Source organism: Chiloscyllium punctatum, chromosome 25 (assembly GCF_047496795.1).
Source record: "Chiloscyllium punctatum isolate Juve2018m chromosome 25, sChiPun1.3, whole genome shotgun sequence".
Lineage (NCBI taxonomy): Eukaryota > Metazoa > Chordata > Chondrichthyes > Orectolobiformes > Hemiscylliidae > Chiloscyllium > Chiloscyllium punctatum.
In genome coordinates, this window is record NC_092763.1 from 25678892 (window position 1) to 25684891 (window position 6000).

Here is a 6000-nt window from a genome sequence, read left to right on the forward strand (position 1 = left end):
GCTCTTTGTACAGTACCTCTCACAGAAAGCTGCTCTGTTGGCAGCTGACATTGGCGCATACGCAGTTTGGCACGAAGACTGGCACTAACATCAGGCATGCGCTGGACGGCACCAAGGTTGTACGTGCGTGGAATGGCTAAAAAGCTAGTGCATGCACAGAATGCCACAGAGATTTCAGTGTGGGCATCAGCGTGTGCGCAGAACGGAGCGCAAGAATTGATCCCTGCTGGAATCGCACTGTTGCCAAAGGAGGTAAGTGTTCTCAAAAATACTTCTTCAGCAATGTTACAGCCAAATTGCGCTGTTGGGACGTGTGTTATCCCAGAATTACCTGTACTTTTTCTTAATTTATAAGCACCTTTGCCACCCAGGAGCTTTTGGTTTCGTTCACTGTTGAGTGATGACCTGAGTTATTTCTTTGAGGGTAGTCCATTGTTTAGCTTCTTTTTCTCTTGCCAACCATTGCCTCTTATCTAGCCACTCAGTTCCCTTCTTGCTCCTTTAACTCCTGCTCTGCATCAGTTGATTATTCTTAATGTGGATTGACAGATGGTATTTTCAATCATCATATGTAGATCAACTTGTAGACCCCCTACAGTGGAAAGAGGCCATTCAGCCCAGTGAGTCTGTACCGACCCTACAAAGAGCACCCCACACAAACCCACCTTCCTACCCTATCCCCATAACCCTGCATGTAACATGGCTAACCAACCTAGCCTGCACACTATGGAGCAATTTAGCATGGCCAATCCACCTAGCCTGCACATCTTTGGATTGTGGGAGGAAACCCACACAGACAGGGGGGGGAGAATGTGCTAACTCCACACAGACAGTCTGGAATTTGGATACCGGAATGGAACTAGGGTCTCTGACACTGAGGCAGCAGTGCTAACCACTGAGCCATTATGCCATCCAAATAAAAAACAAATTGGTTAAAAATTAGCAATATAAATGTAAATCAAATAAACTTGATTTATTGGCAACCTGTGTTAATGTTATAGTCATAAATATTCATGAGAAAATAACAGTGGATGTTATTTTTGGTGGAGACAGGATATCTACAATATTGGATTTAATTTATCCATACAGACTCAAAGGAGGCTGAGAGGAGCTTTTTGAAAATGAGAAGCTTTTGTTGCATCTGTCTTCTCAGAGAAAAGGACAATTATATACATTGGAGTGCTGAATTATTCCTGCGGCTCAGTTTTGTTTTGAAGTTAAAGTAATTGGTTAACGTCTCTATTTGTACCATCGTAAAGAATGCACATTGTCATAGAATTCGGCTGTTTGGTTCAAGAGGTTTAAGAGTGTGTGTGTGTGTGTGTGTGTGTGTGTGTCTTCATGTGACTTGCAAGTAGTCACATGGAGGAGACAGGGAGAGGGAGAGGTTCACCAGAAACAGTGGAGGCAGAAACTCGACAAAATCTGTGAAAATAGAAAAGCAACCTGTCCCTCCCTGTGCATGTAGATGAAGTGTCTGATCGCAACACCACAGGGTCCTCTCCTGCCAGGTGCTGACCCGGTGCCTGGTCTCTGATAGTCCTCTGAGTGCCACTGGCCTGGGTGGCTGTTCCTCAGTGAAGCTGTGTCGCTGTGAGATGCTCACAGAGTGTACTCCCATACTCTTGAATCTCAACTTTCCCATTGTGGTATCCATATCTTGGCTGGCCGGGGACCACACTGCCAGGGTCTGGTGGCATGGCCTCTTCTGGTGGTCCTTTGGGGACCTACACCACTCCCTCAACCAGGACTTCCAGATCCATTCAGAATGTTGCAGTGCCATTTTCCAATTCTCGAACACATTGAGGCTCTGTCTGACAATGAGCAGGACATCTTCAGAATGAGCATTCTTGATAGTGATAGAGGGCTTCCGAGAGTGAGGGGCATAGAAATGGTTGTCTGTTTAAAGTTGATGATGCTCAAAGGTCAGAATTGGAGGCATGAAGAGTTCTCAGAAGATCATGTAATTGGAAATGTTTACAGAGAGAGGGAGGGTCGAAGGATGTGAGACCAAGGATTAGAATTTTAAGATTGTACACAGGGATGATAGTTGGATGATTCCGAGTTTACAAAAGTTGGAATGTAGAGATTAGCCAGGAGCACGATGGAATGTCATGTTCACAGGTAACAAAGACATGGATCAGGGTTCCAGCTACAGATAAACTGAAGCTGAGTCAAGAATGGTGCCGAGATACAAATAGGTAGATTGAGTGATGGCACAGATATGTGTTTTGTAAATATATGACTTACTCATAAATATAAGGCTGGTTGCGAGTATGAATATACTCGGCATTCGGAAGCCTTTGGGGATGCTCTGTTATGCGCGCACGCAGAAGGAGGTCACATGGTGCTCTGCTCCATTGCAAAACAAGGTCACGTGATGCTCTGTTTCACGCGCCGGAGGCGTGCAGGGAGGACATGTGATGCTCTGTTTCATGCATCGGAGGTGTGCTAGGGTCACACGGTACTCCGTTTCGCGGGCAAAACGGGGTCACGTGGTCCTCCGTTTCGCGGGCAAAACGAGGTCACATGGTCCTCCGTTTCGCGGGCAAAACAAGGTCACGTGGGGTCGGACATCTGGGAATGCAAGGAGGCGGAGAATGGAGTCAGATCAACAGCCAATCAGAAGATGATTCCACCTCAGTGATTGCATGTCATTTTTATTATATAAAAGACTGTGTGAGGGACAGAAGGGGGTGGTATTTTTCTGAACTGACACACTGTATAGTTTGTCAGGGACGGAAAAGTCTAGACCCAGAGCTCTGTATGCTTTATCCACTTACTGCTAAAATAAACTAAAAGTGTGAGACCGAATATCTTCTCCTATTGCTTCATTTAAAGAACATGCAGGACTTGGCTCACACATAGAAGAAAGTAAGTTAGTAGATTGAGCTAAAGTCCGACAGTTTGGAAAATCATTTTGGTCAAATTTAACAGCAAAGTGACAAACTGTCCTGTTCTGAAGAAGGCAGCTGGGAAGGGACTGGAGTCAGAGGTCAGGAATGGGATTTGTGTCAGTGATCGAAGACAATGACTCTGACATTTTCAATGTTTATTTGGAGAAAATGTCTACTCATTGTTTAAATTTAATTCATTCAGAGAAGTTAGGAAGTGATGAAATAGAACTGGAATTAGTTTGTGTACATGCAGAAATAGATCCCATAATTGTCAATAATGATACTGTAAGACAGTGTTTGGATGAGAATTTGGAAGGAGCTCGGAATGTGTTTTGCAGGGAATGATGGAAAATGCCACTCACCTGCATCATCAATTCAGTTCAAATCAGCTGTAGGTAGCACAGTGGTTAGCACTGCTGCCTCACAGCACCAGAGACCCAGGTTCAATTCCCGCCTCAGGTGATTGACTGTGTGGAGTTTGCACATTCTCCCCATGTCTGCGTGGGTTTGCTCTAGCTTCCTCCCACAGTCCAAAGATGTGCAAGTCAGGTGAATTGGCCAAGCTAAATTGCCTGTAGTGTTAGGTGAAGGGGTAAATGTATGGGCAGGTTGCGCTTCAGCAGGTTGGTGTGGACTTGTTGGGCCGAAGGGCCTGTTTCCACACTGCAAGTAATCTAATCTTTTAAAAAAAAACAAGAGGAGCAGAATTGGACCGTTCAGCCCATTGAGTCCGCTCTGTCCCTCAGTCAAGGATGATATATCTCTCAACCCCATTCATCTGCCTTCTCCCTGTCACCATTGATCCACATTATAATCAAGAACCTATCTTTGTCTTAAATACACTCCAATGACTTGGTATCCACAGCCCTCTGTGGCAATGACTTCCACAGAGTCACCACCCTCTGGCTGAAGGAATTCCTCCTCATCTTGGTTTTAAATAATATCGATAGAAGGCCAAACAGACAATATCATGGATGTACTGCTGATATTTTGAGGTCCAGAATTGATCACCCATGTCAGACTGTTCCAGACTAGCCACAGCATTCACATCTACCTGATAATGTGGAAGATTGCCTGGGTATATCCTATACACAAAGGCAGGACAAATCCAACCTGACCACCCCACCTGTCTCATCTCAATCGTCAGCAAACTGAAGGAGATTGTCTTTATTGGTGCTATCAATCATCATCCCTCATCAATAATCTGTTATTTTTTGCTCAGTTTAGTTTCCACCAGGACCACTCCTATCCAGATTTACTTGGTCCAATCATAAATTCAAGAGGTGAGATAAATGTGGTTGCTCTTGAAACCAGAACCGCATTTGACTGAGTATGTAATCAATGGCGATTTGTAAAATTAAACCCATTGTGTATCAAGTGGTAAACTGTTTACTGTTTGGAGTCAAACCAGCTCACAGGTTGGGGTCGTTGCATACCAATCATCTCAGCCCCATGACATCTTTGGACAGGTTCCTCAAGGTAGTGTTCTAACCCCAACTATCTTTAGCTACTTCATAGAATCAGAATCATAGAATTCTTACAGTGTGGAAGCAGGCCATTCTGCTAATCAAATCTCCAAACAGCAACCTCTCCAGACCCGCAAGAGCAGCAGATACATGGAAGCACAATAACTTGCAAGTTACCTTCCAAACCCTGACTCAGACCTACATCACTGTTTATTCACTGCTGCTGTTCATAATCCTAGAGCTCCCTCCTTGACAGTGCTGTGAATGCCCCTGCACTGCTTGGACTGCAACAATTGAAGAAGGTAACTCAGCACCAACCTCTCCAAGATAATTGGGGCTGCGGAGTAAATGTTGGTCTGACAGTGATGCCCACATCCAATGTTTGAATAAAACATCACACTGGTAACCAAAGGATACAAATGCAAATTAGTAAGAAAAGAAACTGATCAAAAAAGTAAATTTCATTCAGAACTTTATTATTTCAGTGTGGTAAGCACATTGCTTGAAAGGATGTGGAAAACAGGTTCAATAATTTCCTATAGCATGAAGTTGGGTAAACACTGGAAAGATATAAGGTGCAAGGATAGAGAAAGAAAAGGAAGGGGACTAATTGTATCACCATTTCAGAAACCATGCAGAGCAGTGATGAATAGATTCTTTATGCTTTATCATTCCATAAATTAATGTCAATCTGTAACTCCAGTATCTAACTTTATCACTCAAATCAACACACTTTCTCTCATCTACCCCACTAACCTGTCGCAAACACTCCACTGTCCCATTGTGAACATTTGAACACTACCACTTTAAAAATTAATGTAACAATCTAACACTTGCATCATCAATTCTAATTCCCTTAAGAGAGGCCATGGCTTAGTGGTATTATTGAGAGACTATCAAGCCTAAGACCGAAGTCATGTTCAGGGAACCTTGGTTCTAATTCTGCCATGGCAGATGGCGGAAAATGAATTCAATAATCATTGGGAATTAAAATAGAGTCATAGAGTCCTACAGCACTGAGACAGGCCTTTTGGATCAAACTGGTCCATGCTGACCAAAATATCCATCAACAATAACCCCATTTCCCTGCACTTGGCCCATATCCATCTACTCCTCTCCTATCTATGTTTTTGTCCAAATGCCTTTTAAATGATGTTTCTGTGCCTGCCTCAACCACTTCCTCTGGCAGCTCATTCCATGTGTGTACCACCCTTTGTGTAAAAGGTTTCCCCCTCAGGTTCCCTTTTATTCTGTTCATTTTAGTCTTAAACTGATGGCCTCCAATCCTTGATTCCCCAACCTTGAGAAAAAGACTGAATGCAATCACCCTATTTATGCCTCTCATGATATTATACACTTCTATAAGGTCACCCCTCAGTCTCCGAAAGAAAAAGTTCTAACTTATCCTACTTCTGCCTATAGCTCAGACCCTTGAGTCCTGGTGACATCCTTGTACATTTCTTTTGCACTATTTCCAGTTTAATAACAATAGCAAGGTGACCAAAACGGAACACAATGCTCCAAATGTGGCCTACCCAAGGCCCTGTACAACTGCAACATAACTTCCCAACTTGGATACTCAATGCCCTGACTGATGAAGGCCAGTGTGCCAAAAGCCTTCTTCACTGCCTGTCTAC